This window comes from Anabas testudineus, chromosome 10, assembly GCF_900324465.2.
Source record: "Anabas testudineus chromosome 10, fAnaTes1.2, whole genome shotgun sequence".
NCBI lineage: Eukaryota > Metazoa > Chordata > Actinopteri > Anabantiformes > Anabantidae > Anabas > Anabas testudineus.
Window position 1 is genome coordinate 15,495,380 of NC_046619.1, and position 16,038 is coordinate 15,511,417.

General features: G+C 38.2%; 1 long non-coding RNA gene across 1 annotated transcript; it reads right to left on the minus strand.

Annotated features, from left to right (window-relative positions):
• Positions 1-7,224: 7,224 nt before the first annotated feature.
• On the minus strand, positions 7,225-12,462 carry LOC113160763. Its single transcript, XR_003298711.1, has 3 exons — positions 12,400-12,462; positions 7,435-7,553; positions 7,225-7,303 (listed from the first exon to the last, which is right to left on the minus strand). It is a non-coding gene; the product is annotated as an uncharacterized LOC113160763 (long non-coding RNA).
• Positions 12,463-16,038: the final 3,576 nt, after the last annotated feature.

Here is a 16,038-nt window from a genome sequence, read left to right on the forward strand (position 1 = left end):
ATAGAAAATAATTCGCCGCAATATGCACACGACTTTAGAAATGTAAATCTACTCCACATCCATTAAGCAACACTTCACCAGTGACAGGCAGCCTTTCCAGAGCTTATAGTGCATACTAAGTAAGGCTGCACATTAATGCATAACAGCTGCTGAGCATGCATGGAGACTATGGGAATGTGTAGATCTAGTACTGTAAGATTCAGTGTGCATTCATGTCAAATTGTATCTGCATACCACAGAGGTTTCAGTCAGCAGTATAATGAAAAAGAAAACAAAATCAGTGGATGTATATGTGGAGTATCTAGGGCTGGATAATATGGTGATAATTAATAATATCCACAATTAACTTTGTGTCAATGTAATACTCCATAGCCAAAATGGTGCAACAGTTATGCCTGAATCAGTCAACAGCAACAATACAGTTAAGAACTACATATTGGCAGCTGTATTCACTCTATAATGCTCTAAAAGTATTGTCACTCCTCTAAATTATTCTTTATGAGCTCATGTCATGTCAGGTAATGGCTGAAACGTAGACTACTGCTGAGGTTTAGACTATTCTTGTTTGTTTGTAACACTGACTGCTAGAGCTAGTGCAAGAAGTTTAGGACAACAGACCTCAGCTTTCGCATCACTAGGATAGTAATATCACCTTTTCAAATTGTGGAAAAGTTTTTTTGTGCTTAATCAGTGTAGTTCACTTGCAAGTAGTAACTTGCAAGGAGTATCACTCTGATGTTTATGCAGCTTCAGAAATCCAAACCTTTCTTTGCCAGTTTCCTCATCTTGTCTTCCAACAAAATGTGTGTATGGTTTTCTTTCTCAGTTTTGTCCCCACATAAGTGAGGATTAGATTTATTGAAATTGTGAGAATGTTTCTTGCAGTAATTAGTGAGATTGTTACATCACTGAGCCCCAAAACACTGACTCTTTTGGATAAATCTTTCCAACAATCTATAATATTTTGAAGTTTTGCTTGAAAGAATGTTGTTGTTGTTAATCTAAACAGATACCCTTAGTGAAGCAATGTGGTGAAATTTACAGGTCCTTCCATGGGAGCCGCTTTTCCTCCAAAACCCCCATTGGGACCACTCAGGGAAGTATCTGGTTAGCGCTCAGTGCTGACATGTCATGATAGACAAGAGTTGCACCCCTGAGCCCCAGCAGCCCCCAAAAGACGACCAAGGTTATATCATCAAGCCTGGGTCAGCTGTATAATTGAGCTTGGGGTCATCAAGAGGATATGGAGCATGAAAATGAGGCTATAGAGTTACAGTTTGTAGCCAGGCAATGAGGGCTGTCAGTGGGGCATTGCTGCGGGGCCAGACATGCCTTTAAAGACTTCAAGGTCCATCTGCGACTGTGGCTCCAGCCCTGTTCACTGTCACTGTCTGAATGTGTGTCACTGCCTGCCAGCCACTAGTACACTGCTAGGTGAACGAGATGTTGAATGTTTTAGGTTTGTTATGAGGAAAAAAAAAACTTTTAAGATAATAAGTGTCAGATACAGGCTGCTATCTCTCATGAGGCTCTTTAAATTATTGACATCCCTTCAGTTAGAGAAAAGGGAAAAACACATCAGAAGCATGTGGTTCTCTGTGTTCTCTAATGAACATCAACGTATGTATATATGTACACCATAGAAACAGACGGTGGAACTAACATCTGGATCGCTCTTGGCACAGAGTCCAAGAAACAACTTCTGCCACATCATAAAAAACCTTTACTGCAGTTGGCTCTCCCACAATCCCACCAACAAAGCTCACAGAACCGCTGACAAACCCGCACTGATGGATATTACCCAGCTCACTGTCGCTCAACCACCTGGACTCCAGGGACTCAGACTGTGCCAACTGTTATTGTAAATTAAACACATATGTAACAAACAGGTGTTCTCAAAGTTTTGATTACATTTTTATAATTTTTATCCATGTTAGTCTGTAGTTATGTAGAACTAGGCAGCAGTGTTTGAGCCAAGAGTGCCTTAAAGCGGTACTTCAGGCTCTTTCCAAGGGAGACAACAATCAATGCTGCGAAAACTGCAAACAAAACAATTATTAGAATCATATATTATTATATATCATTTTTAAAATAATTTCTATGAGAGCAAGCTGTATGTCTTATATATGTATGTATATATATGTATATATGTATTTAACCAGTATTTGTCACTTCTAGTTGTTTTAATATGAACTCATCAAGCAATGATCAATCTACAGAAAGTCAGCAAATAGTTGCAAGGTGTCAAAAGTGATGATATAAAATATAAGGTTTTGTTTATATAAGAATCAAAAATCTTATTCACATTTAAGATACTGGACAAAAGTAGTGTTCTGTCTTACTGGCAACATAGCTGCTTTGTAGTTGTCTGCTCATGTTAATAACATTTTAATTAAATTATTTAAAAAAAAAACTGTATAAAGCAGATATCATTAAAATTCATTTACGTCCTGCGCTAAATCTATTAATGTATTATTTATTCTTAGTTTTACAGACAGGACAAGCTGCTTCTTAGCCGTGAATGTCAGGAGGTTCCACTTCAGGTGCTTTAAATACTGTAAGAGATTCTGACTATTATTTACTCAGTGCTATCCAGCTTTATACAAGGCAGGAAATATGTGAAAGTACTTAATGTTAGACTACATACATATGACCAACAGACTCACTTTACTATGTTGATCTTTTTCAACAGTAAAAAGAAAAGCTTGCCAATATCAAAATGACACAGAGAGCATTTGTGGCATTTGTTGGATGACTGGTTGCAAAGACACTATAGTGAAAGGACATTTTATCCTTTATGGGTCATTGTTGCACTAGTGCACTCTAAGTCAAACCCGGTGGGAGAGAGAAAGTGCATGCACAAATCTGCATCTGCTTCTGAAGTGGGCATAAAAAACTCTTGACTACAAACAGAGCCCGGAGCCAGGTAAGAGGCAAGAACAACAGAGTGTTTAATGTGCCTCAGCTGTGTTAACACCAGCAGCTCTGCAGTGGCGACGGATCACTAGAGTGGTCATAAAAGCAAAGCCAGCACAAACAGAGGATGGGGGGCAACTCATAAAGAAATGCAACACTAAGATTGGTGTAACATATAGAAAACGGAACTAGTGTGTGTTTGGGATTACATTTTGAACTTCCCCTGCTCTTTTAAAACATCAGAATCAAAGAATCACATTGGTATTTCGTGAATTTGCACCCTTCTCTGAACTTGAATGTCTTGTCAGTGAGCCAAGACTTCCTTCAGGATTCCTCTATACACTGTACAGCTTAGCCACATTAGCTTTAGCTCATAGACCAGGAACAAAGTGAGTGCACCAGCGCGTAGGCTAATATAATCAGGGTCATACCTTTCCCATCATTAGAATGTTACACACTGATGAAGGATGGACTTCAGATATAAACTGGTCGCTTCCTTAAGCTCTTCTTTGAGTGTCCTCTTCTGGGGCCAAGAGGACACTTCCTTTCTATTAGTGAAATGTTGGCATTAGTCTCCCTGCCATCTTTCTTAAGCCGTTTGCAGACATGTGCTGGAGCCTTGAATTAGAGATTGCCCAGAGGAGATGTATGAGAATGCAAATGTCCGAGTCAGTCAGCGTGGACATTAAACGGACATTACCCTACCAGCTCCACAGTACAAACTCTGAGTAATGTCTAATTGAGCACATGTGTGGGTTGTTGTCTAGTGAACCTTCACTTTCAGTGGTTCCGTTCAGCACAACACTAGAATGTATGGAAAGTGTTCAGGCTTTCTGGCTTTGTATCGTGCTTCTCTCCATCAAGACAACAGACATTGTTCCTAATCATGTAGCTGGCTCTGCTTTGATGTGCTGTAAACAAAACACAGTGGTTTCTGCAGTGTACTTTCTGTGTCACATCATGCTTTAACAAGGGACCACCGAACAACCAAAGGCACTATGTGTCTAAGTGAGACCACATATGACATTGATAATCTCCCGTTTTGTGCTACATATATAAAAGAGCGACTCTGGATAATGTCTGAAACTGATTCTCCAGACATTGTCCAGAGTTCAAATGTGAAAAAGACTTAAATCACAGTTACATTAGCATGAAGGTGTGTTGTCCATTTAGAGGTATGCAGACACTAGTGAAATCTTTACAGCCATATATAAAGTGGTATACAAGAAACCCTCAAGGAGTTAGATGACCCCAACAACATTTCATTGAGCAAGAACCCTACAGGAATGTTCTTTATTGTTAAGACGGCTGTAATATAAAAACCTCCTCACACATTCCTACAAGTTGTATTTTTAACAACATATGAAGTAAGCCCATTCAAACAAAAATCTCCAGTGTCCAGTTGTCATTGAGGTTTTCTCTGATAACACTATCTTTAACCACAACGTACACACATGCATGAATAGCGTGCTCAGAGCCAGGAAGCCAGTGAGCAGATCATATGAGTGTCACCCAAAACGACATGTTTATCAGCTGTGTGCATGACACAGATTATCAGAGATAGTGGTTGTTGAGTTCCATTCAATGTCAAGTCAGTAAAGCCCACTCCTCTTCTAGCCCCAGCCCAAAGCATTTAGGTAAACAATTTGCTCCTGATCAGGGGAGCCACACAGTGTTATTATCTTGTTAAGGCCAGTTAAGAGGCCATGTCTCTAAGGGCTGAGCCGACCTTGTCAGGAAGGCGTCACTTTGCTCAGTGAGCTCCTACCCAACCACAGAGGCGTTAACGGTCCAAACCTCTTTGCCACATGGATACTCAAAGACTCAATCATGCATTCAAACAGACAGCAACATGAGTCCCTTCACTAACCTCAAGGTATTTCCCAGATCTGTCAAGAGGCTCAAAGGAATCAAGTCTGTTGAGAGTTGTTGAATGTTTTAATTGAGCTTGGAAAAATATTATTCTGTGATTAAAATGTATATAACCAAATTATTTTTTGTATAAATATTTAAAAGTCAACACTATGCACCAAGACAGTTCAAAATGTACACCTCATCCCTGAGCAGGTGTACATTAAGTCACTGCTTATTACCATTACACCAGCTCAATTGAAGATATGAGAGACAATTCACCAATGACAGACAATATTCATTTTACATTTATGATATTGACATGCATGCTCAGTATTTGTTTAACTAAGTTTCCATTCATTCAAGTGTGAGTTTTTGTAGCTTTTACTTGAGATCGGAGTTACTGCGGCTGGAGCCACCTGGTTGTAGGAACAAACACTGTTACACCTTGAACTGAAAATTTGTTTTCCAGAGATTTCAGAGTCTGTTGTTTTTATTACTTGGGAATAGATTTACGTTTGGTGCAACAGTCACAAAACAAGTTGTTCATAAATGACAGTGCTAATTACTCATTAATACATAAACTGAATTGTCTATTTCAATAACCCACTCTGTTGGACTAGTGCTTTACAATAGCTGCTGCAACGGGAAACAGGTTTGCATTTCTAAGGTGTTTTCAAATTTAAAAAAAAAAAAGCTAATCAATGGAGATTTATTTAACCAATGTTAGAAACTAGACTTCAAGCATGTACAAATGTGTGTTTTTGATCGAATCAATCATTTTTAACAGCATAAAGGGGTGAAGATTAATTAAGCCATTCACTTCCACTCTGGAATATGGCAGGGGAGTATTATTCTAAAACAACTCAAACAACAGTGATTCAGTGGCCATGCTGTTACTGGATTTCTGTTCCACTTTAAATAGCAAAGATAAAAACATAACTGATTGCGGCTGGAGCTAAGACTGAGCCATTCAATGAAAAGACAATGATTTCTTGACACACACTGACCTATAATTGCCAACAGAAGAGGGTTGAGAGGCAGTGATTGGCTCTTTTTTTTTAGGGTCCTAGGGCCTTAGAGGATAAGAGCCATCATGCAATTGCACAGGATCAGCAAATCACTGTCAGATGCCCACTGGCTAGACCACTCCAAACCAAAACTATTTTTCCTTCAGCATCAGAGGGTTTACAGAAAACAATAAAAGCAAAATGGTTACAGTAAAACACAAAGAAACCTTTAGGCATGTTTCAACAAAAGCTGCAAAAGTCTTGGAAGAACAAAGATCCTTAGAAGTTATCTTTGCATATGTACTCAGTCTTCAGTGCAGTAAAAAGAAACACAATACATCAAATGTAGCAGGGCTAAAGGAATGTTGGCTTGCGAGCTTCATTCATTCAGCTACTCAGGAAAAAGAATGCGTTTGTACATGCCTAATAAATACATTAGCGTAGAGACAGAGACATCAGTTAGTGAAGAAGCATTTGGGTGATGCCCAGGCATTTTTAATCTGCCAACACAGATTAGATGAACCCTATTTAAACCATAATAACAGATTTCCCAAACTCACTGCCAAAACTCCACAGTTTAACAAGCTTTTGAAGATGCTCTAGAAAACCGTTCCTATTAGCCCGTCAGGCGGTTTCTGATGTCTTAATGCAGGTCAACTCCCAGACCTGCAGCTGCACAGAGAAAGGCAGACCAGGAGAAGGGGGGAGTGTGGAATAAACCCAGAATCAGCAGCTCTCCTTGTGCCTCTTTTCTTATCTGCTCGCACAGCCAGCTGAGAAGCACACAGGCGCAGCCAAGTTTTCCTGGCTTCTCTCCCCTGTCTACGGAGAGATGAGTTTGTCCTCCCATCTACACCTCTGTTTGAATCCCAACACAAATCAAGCACCAGCAGCAGCAGCCAGGAGCACATTTAATTGGCCAGCTGTCTGAGTGGTCAGAGCTACTAATTACTTTAGAAGTAGCATCCATTTTTTGACACTTACTCAGGCCATATAGGAGCACACATTTGAATTGTACATAGGAGTGCAAGCATGAGTCTTATGCAAATATTACAGAATTGTCCTTGCTTTTAAAGCACTTTCCTATGTCTCCTTCAGGACGTTAATTGATAAAAAATTCAACATATGGTAATACAAAGCTTTTGAGTGAGGCTAGGCTTGCAGGCAATAGATGTAGTCAAGTCCCCACAGTAAATCAAAGTGATATCTTATCAACTAATTATCTCCACTGAATTGTTATCAAACAAAAACCCTGAAGACTTGTCTCTCTTTCGCTACTGTGCTTCTGTTAAATCTCTGTGTGCACATGGTTGCGTGAATTGTGTGTGTATGTGTGTGCACGGTTGTTTATGTATGTGGGTGTTTGGTAGGTGACATCTCTGGCTAACATTGCGTGTAAGACAAATAAACACAGACATCAGCAATATACAAAGCATACTGACTGTGGATGCCACTGGGAAACACAGTTGAGATGAGTCAGGATGGCCGGAGGGTGGAGAAAATGATCAAAGGCCAGCAGGTTAAAGCTGAAAAGAGCATACACTGACTTAATGTGAGAAGCACTTACAAGTTTAGATGGTTGTCTAAAGCACAGCTTATAACCAGTGTCTGCTAAATCAAGGTAATAATATTACTTTATATGACTTTTATACTGTACCTTAGTCTTATGCTGGAATTTTATCTAAAAGAAGGTCAGTAGTCCCCTTAGGTTCAAGTCTTCTGACATCCACAGGCAACAATATCGCAAATGTTGTGAAAGTCATTGTCTCTCTCAACCTAGAAGTGATATGATATAATTAATACTATATTACTAAAATCTTTCTCCAATATCCATGTGGTCAAAAACATTATTACATTTAAAGGCAATGATTTTAAATGAATAATATGACACTTTTAGGATTTTTACCTGAGTTATGAAGAGTTTGTTGCTTGACCCTAACCACCCTGTAGTTAAGTTCAAGCAACAAAAGCATTTTGAGACAGATTACTCTTATAGTTGAATGTTAATACACAAACCATACCATGATCTTCACCTAATAAACATACAAATATAAGGTTTAAGAAACCTGTAGTCACTTGTATTTCTACGCTGGATTTCTTAGCAGATAACAAAAACATTGTCAGTCAACATTTTGCTTTTAAGCTCAGTATAGAAACTTTTGCAACTTGCCAAGTATGTAAACTGACAACATTTCCTCATTAAGTTAATAGAAAACATACATATATGCTGTTGTGAAACACATAATTTCTAGCAGATGGTTGTCCATGCATTACCAGTGCGTTAAAGTCACAGAGTTAGGTTACTGAGTTCTTCTGAAAGATAAATAAATCTATGAAAAAAACCAACAACTTAAAACCCAGAAGACAATTTAACACTTCTAAGCACTCAACGACTTCCAGCTGCATAATACGAATGACAACTTTAAACATGTTGTGTATTCATTTCCTTGTCCAAACAAAATTAGTGGCCAAAACTATAAACATTTCCTATTGTGTTTCCCAATTTGTAGTAACCATCATCAAAACTCCATCAGTCTTGTATAAATGTGAAAACATTAGTAAAAGGCTGCTACAGATGCCATGCAGCACTTTTCCTGAAGATGACCGGTCAAACTGTCTTTTGCAGATGTCAGATGGAGATGAATTAAACAGTTAACTAAAAAGGCAAAGGTTTCAGGCTGTAGATCTATTTTGTCCAACTTGGTAAACAGAAAGTTGTTTCCATTAGTGAATTCTAATCAAAATAAAATGTTAATTAAGTATTAAACTAATAATTGAGCCATTAACTACTTTATAGTTAGCTGTTAACCTTCAGAAAGCGATAACTCTTAGCTAGGTTGTGACTTTTTGATTACAAAAACCTTTAATATATAGTTTGCTCACCTACCCTCATCTGCACAGTTAAAGCTTTAGCATGTTAACATTAGCATTTCAGTTTAACTTAACGGCAAGACGGCAAATTTACAAACAATGTGGTAACATTGGTTAGAACACAAGAACAAAAGTGAATCTACTTCAGTGAAAAGGAAGCAACCCACCTTTTGTGTCCACTTATTTACTAAAACTGAGAAATTAAGTTTCCAAATCTGAGAAAACATCAGGGCTGATTTCCTATGTTTTTAATGCTTTTCACAACTCTAATGAAGACTGAGTAGAAAAATTAAAAAAGGAAATTGTATAAGGAAATGTAAAAAATTGAACAATTTGACTATTTTCAAATAGATTATATAGTAAATTCAGATTTATTTATAATTTTAAAATATTCTTGAGATGATTTCTTTTGCAAGAGAGACCTGACAGCTAATTGCATAAACAATCATAACATAATAATGAATTTGGCAAAAATCCATTGGAGACTGAACTGTGAATCGTCAGCAACACAGTGCTTGATAAACATGGTTTGTGAACATCTGGGTATATTTATTACAAAAATAATGAACATCTGGACACCCAGAACCATGTGGCAAAAATAGACAACTATTTTTAAAAAGGAAACACACGACAGAGTAATAGAAAGATAATTTTCCCACTTTTATGTTGCAAGGACAGACATCATTGTTAAAGGTGTTACTATATATTTACATGTTTGAATATGCACTACACATACTTGTGTGTGTTCATGGCATGTGCTGTACTCAAAATACATGTAAATGTATTTGTATGTATGTATGTTTGTGCATGGGCAACAGTCGAGATCAGTGTACACTGCAAAAATATCTGCCTATGTACATTTTTATTTGTGGCATGTGATCATTATATTAGCAGAGATATGACTGGATCATTTATGGTAATTCCAAACTAAAAAGTTGATGTATAGTGGTTAGGGTAATTTACAGACTTGGTCACATTAGTCAGACTCAGTCATGAATCATATAATAATAATCAGCCCAACAGCTGTAATCATGTGTCCCCTATAATTAAAACACAGAACTCCTGCATATGTATACATCTCAACTTTGAAAATCCAAACTGACAAACCCACAGTTTACAGTTGAAGATCCAGGTTTATGTAAGTGCTACCACATCATTGGCTGAGGTTCTGGGAACACAGAGCACTGACATCCAGCAAGGATGTGTTCCTGCTTTTCCTGGAGAACATCTGCCTGCAACAGGTAAACATTAAAGGCTAACCGCATGAATCAACCCACAGCCAACCAATCACCTGTCTGAAAAACACAGTGGGGGAGGGCACTGAGGTGTCCAGTGTACACACGGACTGATAAGGATGACACAGGATTAGGGGTGATTTGACATGGCTCAGATCTCAAAGGTTCATGTGTGGGAGTTTCTAACACACAAACACTGAGGAAAAGCATAAACAAGTACACAACCCATTTTCAGCACTATTTTCATCTAATGATTTCCCCTCGGATATTATGATATTTGTCAAAGTGAGGTATTGGTGGTGGAGGTATGCTGTAATTATTTAATTTAAACACAGAGGAGCTAGATTTAATGACCTCAGAGTGGATGATGGAAAAGTGGAAAAAATGTACATAATTCTGGCCATTGAAGGCCCAGACTTTCCTTGTACCTGAGTAAAGTTGGCCCACATGGGGCCACCCCTTAAACAGCTACTCCACTCATGTAAACATGACCTCTGTTAGAATAACAGCAGCCTGAAAAATTTTAAAAAGTAATCTCATTCTAGAGGGACTCTATAAAACCAGACCAGGCACTTTGAAAATCCCCAAATATGTGTGTGCCAAACACATGGCTTACCAGAGATAGAGAGAGAAATTCACAGGCACATTCTGGGGTTTGGTTTAAAGATAAATTATTGGTCTGTGTGGCTCAGTGGGCTGGAGGTAAACGCCATGTGTTCCTGTCATCACGGGTTCAAAACTAGCTCGTGACCTCTGCTAGACATCATCTGTTTCCTTCCTGAATTTCCTGTCATGTTCCACTGAGTACTATCTAGTGAAGCAGAGGCTTCCCTAACAGATAATACTCATGCTCAGGCTCCCTTTGCATTATTCCTACTGATGTCGGCATTCTGCTATTACTCATTTTTGTGCGGCATGAAAAACCGTAGTGACATTGTGGAAAATGCATTTTAAGTGAGCTATCCATCACAGAAAAAACTTAATTTTAGTTTTTGTCAGTGTCTGTTTAATTTTATTCCACTGTGAGAGCTGACTGTTGTGTATTATACTATACTTCTCCTACTGTCAGTCCAATGACAGCCACAGGAAGAAATAAAAGTCGCCTCCAGGGAATAATCCCTTGAAAACATGTCAGCTTACAAACCTTATTGTCACATCCATGTCTTGTTATTTAGGGAATTGTTGATCTGTGCAAGAGAAGTTAATTTCAAGCAAGGCTGGCAGCAAAAACTTTACAAATTAAGAACAAGGAGATATCAAAAGTTGAAAGATGCAGCATACACTGACAAGAAAAAGTATGTGAACCTTTTGGAATTTCATGGTTTTCTGCATTAATTTGTCATAAAATGTGATCTGACCGTCTCTAAGTTAAGAGTATTAACAAATATTATGTGCCAAAACTCTTTCATGTCTTTATTCAGAGCAACCATAAAAACCTCATAGTGCTAGTAGAAGTCAGGAATTGGCATACCTCATAGGAAAATTATTTTGAGCGTATGGAATAGAGCTACTTCACGTTTTATGACAAATTATTGCAGAAAACCATGAAATTCCAAAAGGTTCACATACTTTTTTTTTGCCAATGTACATGCAAGTTTTTTATTTAAAAAAAATAACAGGAAAATGTTTTAGCTGCAAGGGTTAAGTTTTAAGTTTAAGTCAAGGAGGTGCTATGTTTCTGTAAACTGACTGGGGTTCAAATCCTTGGTCTGAATGGGGTGAGGCAGGAAAAACAACAAAAGATTCAGTTTTATGTTAAATTAGTAAAAGTAAACATGTTATGTCTTAAAGTTCAAATGACTTTTTCAGTAGTATTTCCCTAAATCTGATCATGTGTTGTGTCTAAACATAACATTACACACCAATCATTTCAATACTGCAGCAGATACTGAATTGAATGGATAAATACCGTATTATTGGAAGAGATTAAAAGCACAGTGTATAATGATATGTTTTGCAGCTTAGTCGTGTGAATATTGCATATATCTTTCAGAACTGTGTTGATAAAACAAGACTGAGACCTGAAATACTGCAACCATCACATTCATTTGAATGTAGTGAGTCAGTTGACACATCTGCTAATAGACACGGTAAAACAGGGTGGGATCAGGTAGACAAAAGTTGAATTAGGTAAACGCTGCTGCAACACAGCTCATGGAAATCCATTCAGTAGCAGTTTTCAGTTTGAAACAAAGTGGTGATGATGTTGACTATGTGTATGGAGCCATGCTGTTCAGCATGAGTAAAAACATACATGTCTGTAGAAGACAGGGTTACACTCAGAGCTATTTATCAGAGCATACGTCTGCAGTAACAGGGTCTGGGTTCAAAGGACAGTCTATTTAAGGTGCTGTTAATAGCTCTGTCCCAATATATTTAGATGAACTTTTAATGTGTAAGACTCCAGTTCAAACTATACATAGTGGAGTCCTGGTCACTGATGTGTTTGCTTCAGTGGAAAAACCTTAATGGTCACAACTAACTAAAAACTCACTATAATAATAATGAATACTGACCCCAGTCGCTGGCAGCTCTCAGACCTTTCACTTTGTGCCAACAGTACAACTCAAAAGGTAACAAAAGGGAGGGTCAAATAAACCTCTGGCTCATTGACACAGTCAGTATCTCCTGAAAAACAGAGCAGCTCTGTGCTCAACCTGGATATCTGTGGTTATTATCCCATTAGTGATGCTTCATTTGCAGTCCAGACATACGGTAAATGAAAGCACAACTCAACCACTACTGTGGCTTGGAGATAAAGATCTGCTGCTTCTGGTTGTGGTTTTAACCAGACAGTGTTTGTTTTTCAGCCTGTTAATGGTTACTTATAACTTGCCTGAATGTTTTAATACGGGACAATCAAAATGACTTTCTGTTTAGGGTTAGAAAAATACTTTTTTATCAGACTGTGGGTTATGGGACACCAGGCCTAGCATAAAAATAAGGTCAAAAGGGAGTTATACTTCAGTGTTGCCCATCAAAAATTACTTTATTTGATATAAACAAGGTATGGTAATCATTATTACAGTGCAATAAACAGTGGACTTGTATACTCCTGCATTTTTGGGAAAAAGAAATACTCTACTTTTAAAAGTTATATTCCCTAATGGTTGTAGTAGGCCATAAGCACTAATGTCAAAAATTATTCTCAAATCATCTTCAAAATGAGACCACAAAATGCATTTGCGTTACCCTGGGGCCATTTCATTTTCAGCGTGAGTAAAAATGTTCCTTTTACACTGAATGTTTAGGGACTCTGTCATCATCAAGTCAATTGCTCCTCTGTGTAATGCAAGGCATGAGGTGGAGAATGTAAAACATGTTAAAGAGTGTGGATGGTACTTGGACATCATGTATCAACAGATCCCTGAAATGTGTTTTGACACGGCGTGAGGGAAAGATAAAATCATGAATGTTACAAGCTGGAAATAAAAAATAGTGTTAACTCTATAGGTCATTGGATGAAAACAAGATGACATAGTGAGGACTGATTTGATAGTCGTTGTTTGTCATGCTTTACAAAGAGTTTATAAGGGGTGACCCCGGCCTTCTTAATTTAAATATATGAAACAGTTTACTTGTTCTTAAATGAGCTTGAAACATTATAAGATCAACGTTTTGCTCACTTGACTGGTAAAACATTAACAGTAAAGTTATTATTAAGTCAATGATAAAGGGTCAAGTATTTTCTCTCTCTAATTATTCATGAAGTTGTTGATGTTAGTCAGGCATTGATTAAGACAAAACATCAACTCTGCACACTTGGCTTGGCTTATATGGCTTATTTGAAGACGCCATCATGACACATGTATGATGCCAGAGGAGGAAAAACACCTGCAGTTCAAAAAGTTGCTCTCATTAACGCTGCATGTATGTTGGCACAGTGGGAAGGATTGGAAAGGCTAACATAGAAATGACTCAGGAGCAATCAGGCAATAGTTCGAGTGGTCATCCATCATGTTGCATGGTTGCAGCTACTGAAGTAGTCTAACTTATCCAACTTAGCTAACTAGCTTATTTAGCTATTATTGTGTTAGTACAGTATAGATAGAGAGTGAAAATGCATAGATGTATTGACACAGCTCATACATCCTGTTACAACTGGACAGCATTTTTTCAGGATAAACTAAGTTAACTAGTTGCTGTCTGTACTTCATTTATATTGAAATATGATAAGGGGCTTCAATTAGTTTGCACAAATGGAGAATGCACAATGACTGGCTCTCTACAGTATACTGAATTACAGCCTTGGATATTGTCTCAAGACCTTCTCTTAAACAGGGAGACAGATGTTTATGCAGTTGCCATGGAAAGAGGTGTCCGTCGGTGAGGGTACAGCAGAGGTGTCGCATGATCCACATCACCTTTCAGAGACTCATTATACAGCTCTGCTTCAACCAGCCGCTGGCATAGCATCCTCACATCAGGGTGGGCACACATCTGGGAATGAGGACGCATACTGCAAAATATATATAAAATTTGTTTTTACATAAAATGCCATTTCACCTTAAAACAACAAGTGAGATACTGATAGCTACTGCACATGATGAAAAGTAAATATTCCCACAAATGAGAACTACATCCCACTGAAACAAACACAGCTGAACTTTAAGGTTTCCTCTTTCTCCCTCTCAGCAAGGTATGAGAATACACCAAAAATATATTTTCTCAGAAGAAATATGCATAAATAGACAAGCTTGGGCTAAAAAGAGGAAACTGGTTTGAGTTTCCTGCATTTCTAAAGTTAGCAGTGTCTGGGATACATCCATAAAAATTCACAAGGACATTGTGTGGCCATATTTAAGGAGGCCATGACTCTAATTATCAATTAACTGGGTTATTACTCTCCCGACTAAGCGAGGCAGCACATATGTGCTGTTACATACAAAGGATACACTTTGATTACCGCTAATAAAAGACTTTTTTTTTTTTTACTTCTACCATTCCTATAAAAGTTCATCCAGGAAATTAGGTTTATTGTTTATTTCATGCTGCGACTGCATTTTTTCAGGGATATAACATAACATATAATGCTCTCTCTAATGTTAATAATCTTCTTAAGAATACATGCACCTCTGCCAATAAAATCAGAGGTTTTAATGGTTTGAAATCTTTGAGGTGCCAATCTGGCGTTCTGTCTGAGCCCTTTCTCCAAACATTTGTCTTCATCTTGAGGATGGCTTCTGGCCCTGGCCTTGTCGCCAGCCACTCACTTCTTGTTTGATGATTAAATACATTTGGATTTCCCGGGCCATGTTGTAAACTTCCTGTGTGGTTGCACCGTCAGGTCTGTTCCACACTGCTTCTCCCCAAAGGCCTTGCATGAACACCATTATTATCCCTGCAAATTAGCCCAGTTAACCCGCGTCTGCTCCAGCACACTCTTTGTTAACCCCTTATTTTTCACTGCGTCTGGACTTTGGACCAAAGGATTGTAGAAGCTGGCTTCCCCTCCCCTCTGTTCCCGTCCACCTCTGTCCCAGCAGATCCTAACCCCAGTGAATATTAAGCAGCACAAACTCCAGGAATGCCTCCACTTAATTGGCAGCAGATGTTGTTGAAGGGATTTGGTAGTGAAGTGTTTTGTCTACAAACTGAGCTGTAAAACATCGCAGGCCCGACAGGTCCTCTGGCGAGCCTCTAAAGTGAAATGACACAAGGGTAATACAGCTGTGTAGTAGCTGTACTTGGGCTCATCGGTGGCTGAACACTCAACCATCCGTTTAATGGTCACTCATGGAGGAGACAAGCTGAACAAAGAGTGTACTTCAAGTTGGAGCACAAGAAAGATTAGGAGTATTTGAACTGTCCTCCAAAATTAAAATAATGTAGTAAGCAACTCCAAGATTAAATCATTGAATAAACTGTGTTTAACACCACATTGTAATCTCAGTTTGTTCCTTATGACGATGTCCTTGCGTTGACACAGAGGTTTTCATTAAATAAGAAATTTCAGGATGTGGAAATCATGTCTGTTTACAAACAGATTACATTTTAATTTATGTTCAAATGTAATTTTAAAAACCCACATGTGATTGAAGAATGGAAAATGTTGCTTACTCGTCAGTTATGTCAGTTTGAGAGGAAGCAGGTCTGTGATGTTTGGGTGTCTGGGAAAAAGATGAATGACTGGTGCACAAAGAAAATGATTTTGG